General features: G+C 39.2%; 1 long non-coding RNA gene and 1 pseudogene across 2 annotated transcripts; both read left to right on the top strand.

Annotated features, from left to right (window-relative positions):
- The first annotated feature begins 494 nt into the window (after positions 1–494).
- Positions 495–6,854, top strand: LOC140233077 (uncharacterized). Of its 2 annotated transcripts, none has more exons than XR_011901523.1 (4): positions 495–688; positions 4,336–4,574; positions 4,865–5,044; positions 6,355–6,854. It is a non-coding gene; the product is annotated as an uncharacterized lncRNA (long non-coding RNA). The 2 variants fall into 2 exon arrangements; XR_011901524.1 differs by lacking the exon at positions 495–688 and adding an exon at positions 1,225–1,256.
- Positions 6,855–9,411: 2,557 nt separating this feature from the next.
- Positions 9,412–14,167, top strand: LOC140233348 (uncharacterized; annotated as a pseudogene).
- The last annotated feature ends 3,338 nt before the right edge of the window (positions 14,168–17,505 follow it).

Raw genomic sequence — 17,505 nt, 5'->3', positions numbered from 1 at the left:
TTTTTTCATGATAAAATCAATACTTGGCACCATTTTTAAAGAAAGGAATAATCGCACCAATAATTTGAATAGTGGTAATCATGATAGTGGCAATGAAAACAAAGAACTATCACAATAGCTCACTTGAGCCTTCGACCAGGGAGGTGGTCCCACGCCTCCCTGCTTCGACTCGGGTGAGCTAACAATAAGAAAAAAAAAATAGAAAAAGAAAGTAGGGCCTAGGGGCTACACGTATTGCACGAGTCGAGTTCGATATTGTTAGTAAGCGGCTAATTAGAGACTACCAGAATCGATTATAATCGTTGACATCGTTCTCTGCGAAATCGGTGCACTAGTTACGTCGGAGACTATGTTCGCGACCGACGTACTTTTCAACTCCGATTTCTCATTTTTCTTACCTTTTCGGCTTTCTAATTCCATGAAAACTCTCTGATAGCTTCTCTCCAATAGCTTCAAAAAATTTGATTGACAAACAGCGAAGCGAACGGTAGGTGTGCATTTCTACACGATTACCGAAATTTTATGCCCTGTTGTGGCTGTGATGACAGCGTTGGAAAAGGTCCTGTGGTGAACTGGATAAAGGACAATGCCCAATATTCACGTTGTTGTTCCCATGAGGAAGTGACTGTAGTATGAGGCAGCGGAAAATCTGCATCAACACATCAAGCAAAGCTGCTTGCAGCTAATGGTAAGTTACGTACAACTGTATACCCTACGGCTACATGTTGATTGTGTGTGATTGAGGGTACCACCTATCGTCACCCTATTGGATTTGTAGCTTGTTTATTCCAAAAATATATTACAAATTCGCCTAAATCTTACCTCAAATATGCCATAAATACTACAGTTTCGAATGTCGTGACCTTCTTGTTGGTTTTAAATCTCCATTTTAAAATAGCGCAATTTTAGTGCACGCAATCCGTTTTCTTTGCACAACGTTAGTTCTAGCGATCGGCACCTTTCCCTCCATAGGTAATACACGTAAATTTCACAGCCATGCGTCGTTACTGAGCGCATGTGTTATGTGTAACATTGTTAGGGCTACACAACACATGCGCATGTGTTATGTGTTATCAGTCAGACCGCAACGCTGCTGTTAATGAGCTCAAATCAAAAATTTATCGTACGCGCAGGTTTTTGCGCATGTCCTTCTCAGCACCCGAGATTTTGCGAGATAATTCAGAGACAAAGTGCATGGTCTACGAGATTCACTTATTGGCGACATGAAGATCTACTATCCGTGACCGATTGACATGGTTTGTAAATATTTGAAATAAATCACAGCTTTTAATGCTTACATTATACAAAATGAGCTTATGATATCATTATTCATATCTCTGCATTATATCGATATTTTCCAAACGACCCTGAGACAAATTAGAACAAGGCTTTCTATTTATTGCCAACCCGACCCGTTCATAGGTTGAATCACCACATGAATGATAGTCAACGTTTTAGATATACCTGTTATAACAGCACACTAAGAACTGAATTGGTCCCTCGCTTAGAAAACAATAAAAATTGAAAGTCTCGTCGAGTAAAAATCATAGTGTGGTAATTTGAGATACATACGCTCCCAGGGTATCATTAGATAAATTAATCAGCGATGTATACAGTGGATTAATAAGGAATAATTATTCTAATACCAAAAAGAGAGCCCCAAAGAACTGATGTGTGCAAACACAGTGCTAGATCTTGTATTATTGATTTGTATGCTACTTATTAATGCACTCTACTCTTATCTAGTTGTGCCGGCAAAAAAAAAGTTCAAGCCAAAGTTGAGCCGTCGATCAGAGTGGAGTGTTGTTCTTGTTGTTTACGTGGAGATCTTACACCAGCTGCAGTTGCCTGAACCTGAGCGCGTATACACACATTGTGTGCGCGCGCACACACACACACCATAGGGTCCTACACAGTCATCTACACACAGTGTATTACTGTTATGTAGAGTACACGTTTACTGTCGTTCCGCGAGGTGCGTTCAACTCGCCACTCAGAGGGAATTAACCAATCAGAAACGCGTATTTGCGGCAAACTGAAATCTCGTCAAAAATTAACTGTACAACGCAATGATTTATTCGCCAACCTGACCCGTTCATAGGATCAGTCCACATAAAGTCATTATGTTTTCATAGAATGATATTTCCTCTTTCATTTTATACCTCTTCCATTTTGGTCCACCTTAATTTCGTCGGTCTAGTGTACCCCTTAAGAAGAATGGAAAATATGCAAATTTTGTGTTTTATAATTTCCTTGTTCAGTATATTTTATATGTCATAACCTTTCAAGTGGTCAAATTTCATCAAAGTACAACTCTTCAGCTTTTTATCGATATATAAATCATGAAGATTGATAATGTCGTTTAGATTTACAGACACTCTAAAAATGTGGTCTCCCAGCTCATTACGTATTCATGTCCGCGAGGTCCATGCATACGCGTACGATAAATGCAAAGGCTTTTCAGGACGTTGCGGTCTGACTGTTATGTCTAGGGCTACTACTATCGGCAGGGCACCTTCCCATCGGCACCCTGCGTATCATGGCTGTTTGCGTATAGAACGAAAAGGTACGCGTGGGATTAAGTGTCATTAGCTATAAAGACAATAAAAACGAAGAAACGAAAATCAAACTCAAACAAACCAAGCTAAAAAATTACACATCCGCTCAGTATAACGACGCATGGCTGTGAAATTCACGTGTATTACCTATGGCCTGTGAAATTCACATGTATTACCTTAGCCCCGGAGACCCGCCGTTCTGCGTTGTACGTTGTACGTTGGGGCTGCTGGTCGCAGTTAGTATTACCTATGCTGTGAAATTCACGTGTATAGACTCTACCAATGGAGGGGAGGGGGTCACAGGGGGTGCCGATCGCAAGGTTCCCTTTTTAGCTGCCCGAAGAAAACGGAACGCACGTACTAAAATTGCGCTATTTTAAAACGGAGATTCATAATCAACGAGACGGTCACGACATTCAAAACTGCAGTATTTATGGCATATTTGAGGTAAGAATAAGGCGGATTTGTGTTCTATTTTTAGAATAAACAAGCTACAGATCCTTAGGGTGACGATACGTGGTACCCCCAACCCTACTACTACAGTAGTTTGGTTTGTTAGTTTGTTTGTGAGTTTGATTTGCGTTTCTTCGTTTTTATTGTTTTCAAAGCTAATGACACTTACTGTAATCCCGCGCATACTTTTTCGTTCATACGCAAACAGCCATGATAAATACGCAGGGTGCCGATGTCAAGCAGGTACCCTGCCGATAGGTGGTACCCTTACCATAAGATATAACGTTAGAATCTGTATTCACATGTATGTTACGTTCAGCCGGGGGAGTTTTCAGCTGCCTCTAGACTCTACAATCAACTTTGCATCATACCTTTACCCAGATATCCTGAATAGTAACCACCTATGTCACATCCATAAAAAATGAGAATTTGGACACAGAGGCTCGGAATTTGATTTTGCACTTCCTTAAGCGTGCAGCTAACTGTAAGGAGACATACGTTTAGATTTAAGACATTCCTTGTCAAATTCCTATGATTGTGACAAAAGTTTTTGTCAACTAAAGGCTAAAGCTCAGTCTAACCGTTAGGATACACCTCTTCACTCCATCACAAGCATTTTGCAAGTAACTTTCTGTGAGATTTGTGGGTTTAACCACTTGGCTGCGGACCACGTAATATCCTTGGCAACATTCCATTGTGTGCTGAGCATGTAATATAATATTACGTCTTCATATAATGTGTAATTTGAAGCCTCAGCGCTGTGCTACCCCTACTCCTACAGTTCAAACAGCACCTGAATGACATGATTGAATGTACGGGCAACAGGTGCCCCCCAAAATCAGTGATTTAGCTGTGATTTGTGAGGGTTTTGATTGGTCTCCAAGGTGAAAGTTTCTATAGAGTCTCAATTCAAAATGGCGACCTACAGTGGGAAGAAGGATTTTGATGAATCTTTTGATGATAGTAAGTAAAGCTGCTCTTTGTGAAGGATTTGTGGAGGTATCGCAGATCAGGAGAGGATGATGCCTCACTATTTCATATTTCAAGCAATATAATCTTGGCCAATCTTTCCCCTTCTGGAAGGCATGTTTTGAGATACACATGCATTATTATGCATCAGCACCCAGGTGTTCAGTGTGCGTAATAGCCTGCAGCAGTCCAGTGGTTAATTGTTTCATCCATTGTGAAGCATTATTATTATTATTATTATTATTACTTATAGTGCGCTTTTCCCACAAGGCCCAAAGCACTTACAATCAATTCAAAATATGCACGACAGTACGTCTTTAATCTTTTGAATGCTTTTCTTCATCTGCATTTTCAGATCAGAGGATGTTCACTCTCCATAGGCTTGAAGTATTGGAGAGGCTAGACCAACATGAGCAGGTGTACATTCAAATTGCAGAGCGCCACCACAGCAGGTTGCTTTACCAGTAAACATGGAGATTGGTGAGCTGAGGAGACTACGATGCCGCCATTACCCCCTCGAGAGTAAGGCAGCTTTCCAGGAGCTCGACAGCCTTCTAGCTTCTGGAGATTTCTTATGCTGGTAGAAAGATATTGGTGAGCAAAATACTAGTATTCGAAAGTGTTGCCTATATGTGTCATTTTTCTTTCCCTTGACCTCTGTCCTCTGTAATCTGTTGTTAGTTTTTAACCAAATCAATTCAATAACGGTGAACATAGTGTTTATATGAAATTAAATGTCACATAAAATGAGAAATGAGATTTGAATGTTTCTTTACATGTATACAAAAGTAAGGAATTAATCATTTGTCTTGTCAGCTGCTTGTTTCAGTTTAGTAAATTCTCTTATTTTATTTAAGGATTTGATCTTTTCAACTCTTTTTCAGACATGCATCCTCAGAATCAGTGGATCCTAATGGCAGGCGGTGTGCGGCAACTCTCTGGAGAAGATTGTGGGTCATGAGATCAGAAAGACCTGCATGGCAACAACGGGTTGAGCATGAAGGGGACATCTTCGTTTGCAGATTTACAAGGTTGCCATGCTTTCGTCTCAAGTACTATTTTCAGTAAGTCAAGCCAAGCCCTCTTCAAAAACAGAATTACTTTCTTAGCCATTTTTTTTTTTTTTATTTCCACATTCAAAGTTTTTTTTTTTTCCTTCGTTTTTATAGGATACAGAGCTCTATCATAAAGTTTTGGTTGAGACTTGGCTTAAGGTTTTTGTCATGTTTTTTTTTTTTTGTGGGATAGTGAGAAACCTCTTGTAAAATGCAATTTTATGAACGACCATGTAGTTTCATGGGGATTTCAATTTTTTTTTTTTTTTTTTAATGAAAATCAATTTTGAAATGGCTGGGATGTCCAAAACAGAGCAATCCTATTAGAGTGTGGAATCCAAATTTTATTACAATCTTTTAGTTGTACTTTTTGGATTTTGTAGCTATTCCATATCTAATTTTCATCAAATAAACTTTGAATTCCTCTTACCCCTAACCAGGCCAGGCCCTTTTTAGTGTTCTGTGGCCTGGGAGGGGTTGATTCAATTACCACCCCCCCCCCCCCCCCCCCCCCCGAGATCTCAGCGTTTGATTGCACAATCGCTGTGAAATTTGGCTTGTTCATTACCCGTGGTGTAATCTACCAAGCTATACAAAAAGAAATGGAAATTTTCGTCATACAGTATATGCATAAAATCATGCATTTTGCTCCCTATCAGATATTAAAGCTCCTAGAACCCTATTTTTTGGTGAAAACATTCTTTGTGGCATTTCTAACAATGAATTTGAAAAAAAAAGTAGTATCAAAGTCAATTTCTTCAGTATTTTATTGTTGTATTAATTTCTTGGTAATCTTAGGTACATGTATTTTTTTGTTTTTTCGGCCTGTTGATTTATCATTTTTTTCCCGCAGAATTTATGTCAGAACCCATTTCAAGCATTATCATGATAAATTTAATTAGTTTCAGCCCATGAAAGTGAAAATGATCAGATTGTGTTTTCTCTTCTTATTCATAAAGATATAAATATCTTTATGAATAAGAAGAGAAAACTCAATTTGCTTAGACTTTATACACAAAATCACGTTTTGAGCCATTTTCAGTCTGACAGGCATACATAAAATGTCATGCAGCGTCATGACAGTATCAAAAGATGTGCAAGACTTGAAAGTAAAAAGTCAGGGAACGATGCAGTCAAAAAATTTTATGTGGCGGAGTAGTCGCCAAAATGTGGAGGGGGAGGGGGTTGATTCAATATCTGGATACTTGGAATAAAATTTCCATGATGTTTCATTTTTTCAATCTTGAAATTCATGTATGTATACACAGGTATGTACTGACAATTTAGCATTTCCTTTTCTATCATCTTTTCTACTGCAGACATGATACATTCGTATGCACAAGCAAAGGGATGCAAGATACCAGCGAGAAAGAGACCACAAACTGGGCTTGCCACTGGATTTCCAACTCGCGTGATCATAAAGGAAACATGCAGACGAGGAGGAGGACAAAGAGTGTGCAAGAGGCTCTAGCTGGAAATTAAGAAAAAGATTGACTGTCGCCTTTGTGATTGTAGACTATGGTGGGACATTTATCACATTCAGTGACATTTCTTCTCTTTTTTTTGTAAATGAGGAGAATGTTGATTGTGTTTTCTTGAATGAAAAGGAAAAGTGTCAGGATCAAGTCGGCTACGTACTACTACTTGGACTGTAAAATCAAACCAAGTATTGGAATTTTTTTCATGCATCATTTTTATTTATATGATCATAATTGAAAATACATATAATTCCTTATACATGTACTGTATCATGATATTGACAGAACATTACAATTTTTTTTTTCTTGCATGCATTGTGAATATGTTCCTTCATTTGCTGGACTTTCCATAATAAATAGTTTAAATTTTATGCTACATCAAGTCTACTCAGATTTGAATTCTTTGTGTTCTCTACTCCTCTCAACTTAACTTTACATCAGGATTGCATGTTTTCGTAATACATGTACATCATATTGATCATTATTCCCGTCAGCGTTTGAAGTGTCATCTCTTGTGCCAACAAACCGTTTCTGTAATGTATTACATAACAACTTACGGATATTTCTTTTCCAACAGCCTAGAAATGAAGCATATCATTCACCTGCTCCCTTCCACCGAGTTCCACAGACATGAATTCCCATGGCTGTTGCTGGTTTGGGCAAGCCTTCAGTCAAGCTTTGTGGTTGTTAAGGTTCAATTTTGTGAAGAAAGCATGCATAAAATCTTACTAAATTGCAGAAGCGGTCTGTTGTAATTCATCTTCATACATTTACTGTATGTTGTTTGTTATTTCATTTCTTTGCAAACATTCACATGAGAGAAATCTGTGTTTCCACCTTGGAAAACAAATTTCCCTTTCAACCTAGCTACACTTACACTGTTGAAGAATATCTTCTAGATTACATGCCTGCCCTGACAAAACCAATGTGGGCCCCATGTGGTGTATATGGGGAAAATATGGAACTAAATTGGCAAAGCCCATTTGGCCCATATGGGCCCCAGATGGGGTGTAGGCCTACAGTGAAAAACATACATGGGTCTCATATAGTACTTGAATTCTAGAAAAAAACAAACATTGTATTATATTTTATTTATTGTTTATGTATGCTATGAAAGCGGATATAGATTGTCACTTGTTTACCGTTGTAATTGTACATGTACATTGTATATTCATTTGCAGTAATGAAGTACAGGGTAACCCTTTTATAATGAGGTTGGTGGGACCACCATTTTTTCCTTGTTATAACCGGTACCTCATTGTAAACATATGCATACTGTATGTTTACTATTTCAATATTTGCAAATTCAGATGAGACCAATAAGATATCCTCGTTTCCCAGGTTTCCCTGTACTGGTACTACTGCAGTACCATTGTAGTACTACTGTAGTACTGGTACTACAGTAGTACAGCAGTGCCAGTTCTGAGTACTGCAGTACCATTACTGGTACTGTAGTACCACTATTGGTACTGTAGTACTACTGCAGTACTGGTACTGCAGTAGTACAGCAGTGCCGGTACTGAGTACTGCAGTACCATTACTGGTACTGTAGTACTACTGCAGTACTACTGAAGTACTGGTACTACTGCAGTACTGGTACTGCAGTGGTACTGCAGTACTACTGTAGTACTGGTACTACTGCAGTACCAGTACTGCAATGGTACTGCAGTACTACTGTAGTACTGGTACTACTGCAGTACTGGTACTGCAGTGGTACTGCAGTACTACTGCAGTGCTGGTACTGCAGTAGTACTACAGTGGTACTGCAGTACTACTGCAGTGCTGGTACTGCAGTAGTACTGCAGTAGTACTGCAGTAGTACTGCAGTAGTACTGCAGTAGTACTGCAGTGGTGCTGCAGTACCAGTACTGCAGTAGTACTGCAGTACTGGTACTGCAGTACTACTGCTGTGTAGTACTGGTACTGCAATAGGCCTACTGGTACTGCAGTACCAGTACTGCAGTACTACTGATGCAATGACTACTGCAGTACCAGTACTGCAGTACTACTGATGCAATGACTACTGCAGTACTAGTACTGCAGTACGCAGTACTAGTACTGCAGTACTGGTACTGCAGTACTGCAGTACTGCAGTACTAGTACTGCAGTAAAGTGTCCAATTTACTACAGTACATCTGCAGTACTAGTACTGCAGTACTACTGCAGTACGTGTACTGCAGTAGTACTGCAGTACTTGTACTGCAGTACTACTGCAGTACTTTTTCACAAGGGATCTATGACATGATTCTATATTTTATCAGCTAAATCAGATTGAAGATTAACAGCATATTTAATATCAATGCCTTCCGAGGTGTCAAAATAAACAGCGGCAGTACTAACAGAGGTGCATTCATTGCTTGTTTACATTTAGAATCTAGTCCCATATGTACATTTTTATGTATGTTCTGATAACTTCTAAGATAACCGCTGAAATTGGTCACTCCTGACTATGCATGCCTGAGTGGGACTGGGTCAAGTATTCACTGTTACAGTTGTCAGAAGAGACAGAAGGTGCTAATGCACTTTCATATCCTGCCCGCATCCGTGAAAGAATTTTCGTCAAAATTTCAGAGAGTAATCACCAACATGTATCGCATCTTTCACCTCAATTTGAATCAAGTGAGACAGAGGCCGAGGGAACTCTCTGTCACTGTCATCGCTCAACACGATCTCTCTGCTGTATGCTGAAGTTAGTATCAAATCTCAGTGTTACTTGCATGTTGGATACACATTCGCCTAAATTTTGATTGCTAAATGCTAGCGTCGGTTTAAACATCGCACACAAAGTACACACTAACACAGCGGAGAGACCGTGCTGAGCGACAAAGCGACGACACCAACATCAGAGCCGTAATGGAGTCTTCCCTCTGTCCAATGTGATTCAAATTGAGGTGAAAGATGCAATACATGTTGGTGACTTTAATGACCATTACATATTATCTACAAAGAAAGGTTCAATGGGCCACCACCACAGATGGTACACCGAATCAAGGACCAGTGGCCGTATAAATCTCTTCCTTCCTACCATGTTCAGTATAAGCATTTTTCAACCCTTACTGGTGTCAATATTACCTCCACCCTTCTGACCGCATTTAGAGAGAAAGGACAAGCCATCCTTCAATTCCTAGTGAAGGAGAAATGGGACGATAAGAACGATGCCCGCCAAATTGTGGAAGCGGTATATGGCGAAGGGGATCCCAACTTGCACCAGGTCGCATGGGCCATCTTGACAGGTCTCCAGAGCTTCTTCAAAGTGAAGGATGATGCACTCTTCCTACTCTGGGATGTAAGAATTAATAATTACATTTTATTCTTATCTGTACCCAAAAAATATTTTGCAATATTAGTCTGGAGTACAAAAATTAAGCATTTGGTTATTGCTTTCATGCCAATCACTCTACGCTTTGTGAATATGTTTTCTTTATAAAATTCATCTTGCCAGCTAGTGCATTGGATTGAAGGATTGAACCGGTTAAATGTGTTTAAGCTACTAGTTCTCAAGAACCTTAAATTCTTTTCTCTGTGGAACTGTTCCTTAGACTTTTTTTTTTTTTTGGTGGGGGGTTGAGTGAGGCATTGGCACACCCCATCTAAAAAAAAAAACTCCCACCCTGCAAGTATTATGCAAGTTCATTGATGAACAACTGAAACTTGATTTGAGATTGGATTGGAGCTTCAAATTTGGGGACTGCTATATTTAAATCAAAATCAATTAAATGACACTATAGTGTAGAAGAGTTGAATCAAATGTGTAATTGTGGTATAAACACTTGATTTTCATATGATTCTTTTCCTTTATGCACCCTTAATCTTCAGGTAACTGCTACTGCTGAGGAATTCGAAAGAGCAAGCGAGGCAACTGAATGTGAAGCACCGAAGCTTGTCATCCAAGGTGCGTTATCATTTAAGACTTCCAAAGATTTTGATTGAAAATCGTTGTAGAATGATATAATTGGACATTAAAAACATTTTCACTTTTGGGTGTAGATTAATGTCTGTATAGATTATGTGTCCATCTTCTTAACCAGACTTGTAGTTATCGTACTTTCAGCCTTTTACAGTCTTTAATTCATTTCAAACTGTAACATCATTTGAATGTACAATGCAATCACTTACCAAGGAGACATGTGAATACTGTATGATCCTAACCAAATGGTAAAAACAAGAGAGGAAGAAAAGAGCAAAAAACAATCTATACTTTTCACTCTGTGCTCTTGTCTTGTGATATTTCCACAATGTGTATTGGATTGGAGGGGGGGGGGGGGAAGGAAAAAACATATCTGGTCTATCAAAAATGAGAAGAAAATATTATACATATAGTGCATGCTCTTGAGTTGAATATGTACCATAATATGTGCATCCATATACGGTATATTTGACGAAAATGAGCATGTACTATGCGTTATATACATGTAAGATGGGAAACTGCTTTTGGGATCGGAACTCACAAACTCTACATTGCAACATTCATTGATACAGTGCAATGAACTCTGTATTATCGATTAATTTTTATCGTTATCGAGCGTTGTTTATGGCAGTTTGTGTAAAAAATGGCATATAATGAATTATGCAATGGCAAGACACGCGAATCTGACCAATCAGAAACCTTAATTGTTTCATACAATATATTTTACTCTTTAGTGAAAGGTGTCAGAGATGTTCCCATCAGCCAGTGTAGCAGAAGCAAAACCATAAATCAGTTAAGCCAAATGAAGGTCATAATGATTAAATTGTAACTTTATTTTTGTTTGATAGGGGATCCCATTGCCTCAGCAACATCCAGATGGACGGTTCTTGTGGAAAATGGTGTTATTGGTCAATCTACACCAGCTGAAGCAGGCTTCATTTGTGGGTTATCCTTCCCGTTTGCCTCATACTACAATCTGAACTTGCAGTATCAGAGCACCGCATCCACAACACTCGAATTCATTCAGAGGTACTAATGGCATGCAAAATATCAGAAGCATAGAATATCTGAGCTCTTTTTTATTTTGAATGTACTTTATCATGTGTCAATATGCTGCAGCCTGCTGGAGGTGGGTGCCGGAGGGATTAATTTTGTTGTTGTTGTTGTTGTCCGTTCATCTGTCCTGTTTTCATTCTCTCGATAGCTGAAGACCCTTTTGGTGGCTCCCCTTCAAACTTGGCTCATTTGGGGTCAAAAGTCATAGAGGTTATTGTATACATGAAAAATACCATCATTCTTGTGATAACTTAGGAAGCAACTGACAGAACAACTAAAAACTTTACTCACGTATGCATATGGCAATGACAATCTGATTAGATTATCAAAGTTTTTGAAAATATTAAAAGTTCAGTGTATTCAGATATGGCAATGTTGGAGGCATTAATTTTGACTGCCATTCAAGAATCCATCTGGTTATTATATTGTTTTCATTGAAAGGATTTATTCAGGGTGGCTTTAAGAAAATGCAACATTCTAGATCTTTTGATTGTGATCTGGAATTTTTTGAGGTATTTGATAGATCAGCACTTCCCGTTTTATATGACATCCACATCATTAATATCAGAACTTAAGGCATTTTGATTCTAGAGCATTTTTTCTTGAAAAAATAGACAATTCCAAAATATGTTTCATGTACTTTGCTACCCAAATCATGCTTGGTGAGTAAGCAACAGCACTTGTGGACTTGCCCTAGAAAACAAAAGCATAAGCATGAGTTTTTGGTAAGGCAAATAAGATTTTCTTCACAACTGTCACATTTTGAAGGTAAACATACCTTTGGGCAATGCTGTGTGAAACTCCAGAATGTCAAGAACTACTAGCTACTAGCCCAAACTCAGGCATACTAAGGTGTTTTCTTTTAGTTTGTGTTTGTGTTTGCGTTTGTTATGCCTCCGCCACGAAGTGGTGCCGGAGGCATTATGTTTTCGGGTTGTCCGTCCGTCCGTCCTTCCGTCCGTCCGTTCCGTCCGTCCGTCCGTAATGAATTTTGTGGACAAGGTAACTATCAAAACCGGTTGAGGTATCCTAATGAAACTTGGCATGTATGTGTATTAGGGGGTGAAGTTGTGCACATGCTCAAGGTCAAAGGTCAAAAGGTCAAGGTCAAATACATAAAATTCCACTATTTCCACCATATCTATTGAATGTCTGAAGATATTTTCTTGAAACTTAGTGTATACATGTATTACCCAATTAAGATTCTATGGTGAAAGTTGGGTCATGAGGTCAAAGGTCAAAGGTCAAAAGGTCAGGGTCAAATACATAAAATTTCACTATTTCCACCATATCTATTGAATGCCTGAAGATATTTTCTTCAAAATTAGTGTATACATGTATTACCCGATTAAGATTCTCTGGTGAAAGTTTGGGTCATGAGGTCAAAGGTCAAAGGTCAAAAGGTCAAGTAAAAATATTAAAACTTCTTTTTTTTCTCCGTACCTTGGAAAATTGTTCAAGGTATCTTCATGGAACATAGTATATACATGTACTGACTGGAAGTGATTATCTAGAGAATGTAGGGTTCATGGGGTCAAAGGTCAGGGGTCAAAGGTCAAGTGCAACATTTCAAAATTTTACTATTTTCCTCATATTTATGCAATGCCAGCAGGGTTATTTTTTTTTTACACCTGGTGTATGCATGTGTATTACCTAATAGAAATTCTCTGGAAAGTTCTTTTTTTCTTCTTTTTTACCCTCAAAGGTCGAAAGGTCAAAGATCAAGTGAAAGTGCTGAACTAACTTTTTCCTCCATATATCGGAAGTGGCTCAAGTTATCTTGAAACTTAGTACATATTATGCATGTTCTACCTGAAAGTGATTATCTTATGAATTTTAGGGTCAAAGGCCAGATGAAAATGGTAACAATTTACTATTCAATTCAGAAATTGCACTTTTTTCACACCTGTACCTTGAAAATTACTCAATGCCTAAATGTATAAATGGGTCAAAGTCAAGTTAAAGTCCTTAAATCCCTAGATACATGCTCTTCTATTCATCCAATTAAACGTAGGTCAAGGAAGGTGAACATTCAACACATTTGTGACAAACTTGTCATTTCAATATTTGCCAATTTTGTGAAAATGTAATCACACATTGTCCACTTACTACTATCTAGACCTATTGGGAAAATCATGCATTATGGCGGAGGCATACCAGTCGCCAAAGCGACATTTCTAGTTTATAATTTTTTTTGATAGTTTGTTTGTTTGTTTTTGCCTCCTTTGTTTCAGGAAAGAGCTTGGCTCTTTACTAGCCAAAAAAAAAAAATAAAATGTATAATCTATTATTAATGTTTAATAAATTTCAGTATAGGCTTGCTAATCATGAGTCCATTATTTATGTAAAGCCAAACAAAAAAATTAAAAAATCATTTCAATTGTGAAATTAATCTATTTTTGTAATATCTTACCATCTTTTTTTCTTTCTCTCTGTCAGATATCTCCTTGGAATAAGTCTGGACGGATCCAAGTGCGGCGGATGTAAGAGACAGTGCAACCCCAAAGTAGTGGCATTTGTATGCCGCTTCGCTGACTTCCAGTGGCTTTAATTTTCACCTCTAGAGATTGAAATCTACACTCCTGTAGCCAGAGGCAGCACTGCAACCCAAAATAGTGTCATTCGTACGCCAATTTGCTGACTTCCAGTGCTTTTATGCTTCACCTATTACTGCATGTAGCCAGTCCTAGGGTGTCGTTACCACCAAGTGCCTGCATGAATGCTGGCACACTTAATTGGAATCAGTCCTGATGGGTCCAAGTGCAGAGGATCTAAGGGGCAGCAGTACAACCCCCAAATAAGTGTCGTTCATACGCCGATATGCTGATTTTCACTGGGCTTAATGCTTTTAATAAACCTGTATATTTTATGTGGATTTTGCCAGTTGTTAGGTCATCCTGAATTTCAAATGCCTGTATGAACAATCACACACATGCCTGTGTGTTGTCATAGAAGTGTAGATTACAATCTGATTCTGAGTATTTTTTTTTTTACTTCCAAAGTCAAATTTTAGACCTTTTCTTTTTCAATTTGAATGTGTAGAAATATACACATTGTAAAGGACCTATTACTATAGAAATTCATGTTGACTTGTTGCTTCATACTTTTGTATACATCACACATTCATTAAAGGGGTACCGAATGCTGAAACAATGTTAGTTCATTTTAAAAAACATGTTTTTATTAGCAGAAAATCATCTGCCTAAAGTTTTTTAAAAATTTGTGTTGCCAGAAAAACCCTGAATTATGGTAAGATTTCAGGATAGTTTGGCCCCTCAGCTGTGTCCCAATTTCAGCTAGTTAACCACAATGACGTCAAAGTGGTTACGTTGTCGCCCAATTCTAGCGAAATGTGCGCAAGGTATAAAGCATTTTGTACAGTCTAGGGCGCGACACAACTGCAATACGCGAACCTTGGTAACCACTTTGACTAATAAAATCATGATCTTTTAAATGAACTAAGATTGTTTCAGCATTGGGTACCCCCTTTAAAGGGGATTCTAGGACAACTACCTAATAGACAGCCCCGGTGAACTACCCTCCAGGAAACCACCTCCCCCCCCCCCCCCCCCCCCCGAAACTGACGACTGCCCCCTAGACAACTAACCCCCCCCCCCCCCCCCCCCCCCCCCCCCCCGGAAAGTCAGCCCCTGACAACTATCACAAGGACAACTGTCCCCAGGACAACCAACCACCAAACAACTATCCCTTGGACAGGTACCCTGGGGTAGGGTAGTTGTTTGAGGGGTAGTAGTCTCGGGGGTAGTCGCTGGGGGCGAGCTAGAGCCCCCTCCCCCTACGTATTTATGCCTCCGCCTACCAAAGTTGGTGCCAGAGGCATTATGTTTTCTGGTTGTCTGTCCGTCCTGCCATTATAAAAACAACAATGGCCCTGACTGGCCATATAATACCTCATTCTTTGAGTTATATATTCATGTTCAAAATCTGATGCATGAATGAACATCTGAGAAAACAAATTTTGAAGTTCTTTGCAATCAAGTTTTATACATGTATGATATTAGACCACTAGTGTAAAGCTGTTTACTTGGAGCGTTTTGTGTAATGTATAATATCGGTGATGTACATTGTGTATATAGTTCTGAAATAACAGCTCGTTTGTCCAAAGATTTTTTGGCAATCTAGAGCTTGTGGCGGCCAGCCCCACTGGTTAGTATTGCAGTACATGTATTAGGAAGATTTTACTGAATGCAATTTCGTCTATTTGGCAATTTAATGTGTAATTGGTAATTTAAAGGCACAGGCTTACCCTGAAAGAGCTGGGTTAATTTTTAGTCTTGTTAGATCCTTTGGGGGGGGGGGGGGGGGGGTGATCACATTGTGGCCTGGAAAAAAAGTCACATAAAGTCGTCGTGGCAAAAAGTTTTCACCTTTCACTGCTTCCTCGTTCTTGCAATACAATGTAACTCAAAATCCATTTCAAACATGATGCTGGTATGTATCACCATATAAAGACGATATGATTAGATTTTGGGATATGTAGGTCGAAGGTCAAGGTCATAGACATCAGTTGCTGTGCTGGTAGACGTTAGCCTTGTTAATGCGATATCTCCAGACCGATTTCAGGCATGAACTTCTAACTTTGTGTAAGTATGTATCACCATAGGTAGATGATCTTGGGTATGTAGGTCAAAGGTCAAAGGTTAGAGAGGTAAATTCTGAAATTGAAGGATTTTTTGCCTTGTTTACACTATTGGAGTGTTGCAAGAAAGTTGCAATTAATAGACCGGTTTACTAATGTATGCACAGATCTTTAATTTTGCACACGGCCGCAACCTCGGGCAAACAAAGGATGCGAGCCTGCAACGTCGGCTGCTGCAGCCGTCCCCGATACATCCCCACATGTAGACTTACGTGTATGTTGTGTACATGTGTAAGATGCATCAACTTCGACTTTACCTCGTGGCATTTCGTGTGGCTCTAAATCAATTCCCAACCTTAGATGAGGGAAAATTCTGCTGTGATCAAACGCAATTTGGACTATAGTTTCGATTTTATTGAATTTTGGCTTCGATTTTGTCTTCAGTAGTTCTGAAAATGGGTGGAAAACACTGCTGCTACGGAACATACAACAGTATGACCGCATCACTTCAAACTTCAATGATTCTAAGCATTATGATTGATTGTGAAATCTAAACTAGACAACGAATCTCTCATAATCGATATGTTTCCAAGGATTTTTTTTTATAAGTTAGACTCAGACTGATTAAACTTCATGAAATAGAATGGCGATTTTGACTTATTTTTCTATTAACAATAACAGTTAGGGCCTAGGGGCCTAGCCCTATATAGACTAGATCTAGAGTAGATCTAGACGTAGACCTAAAATTAAAAACAAAAACAATGATAGACCTAACCTCCCTGACATTCGCAGTAGGCAACATTTATTTCCCCCGTTGACTTATTCATCACAACCCAGGTCTGGTACGTTGGTTTGTTGAGGTATGTCCGGTCGGCCTAACCTCACTAAGGAAAACACGAAAAGAGCTCGTGTCCGAAACCTCGTTGAACTTCAGGCTTGAAACACTCCCATCCGCGAAAAGACGGTAGTCGTCAAATGACTTGTATCCCTTTAGCTTTTACAGTCATAGTCAGTCCGATTGATGATCAGGTAGTTGAACACGTCAAAGAGTCCAAAATCTGTCAAAGTTGGATGTAAACCCAGCGAGCTTGTTAGGATCGGAGAACAAGCAGCCTACCAGAGCGAGCTTCTCCTGCAGTGACCGGCCGGTGTCCGCCCGGGAGAGGTCGGGATCGATGGGCAAATCCAAATCGGCTACGGCAGTTGCACTAGTTTGATGAGTTTCTCCTTGTTGTAGCCGCTTGTGCTCACACCTATATCCCTCAAATACTCAGTTAATTCCTTAACTGTCCAATTCTTCCATGGCTTGCTCGAACTTTGGCTAGAACTTGAAGCTGACGCCATCTCAAAGCAAGATTATAGCAAACAAAAGTTGTCGATAATCCGCAGCGAGTAATGATCGTAGACAATACACGCGTGAATGCAAAAA

The sequence above is a fragment of the Diadema setosum genome, chromosome 9 (assembly GCF_964275005.1).
Source record: "Diadema setosum chromosome 9, eeDiaSeto1, whole genome shotgun sequence".
In the NCBI taxonomy this organism is placed as follows: domain Eukaryota; kingdom Metazoa; phylum Echinodermata; class Echinoidea; order Diadematoida; family Diadematidae; genus Diadema; species Diadema setosum.
This window is presented reverse-complemented; position numbering and strand designations above follow the sequence as displayed.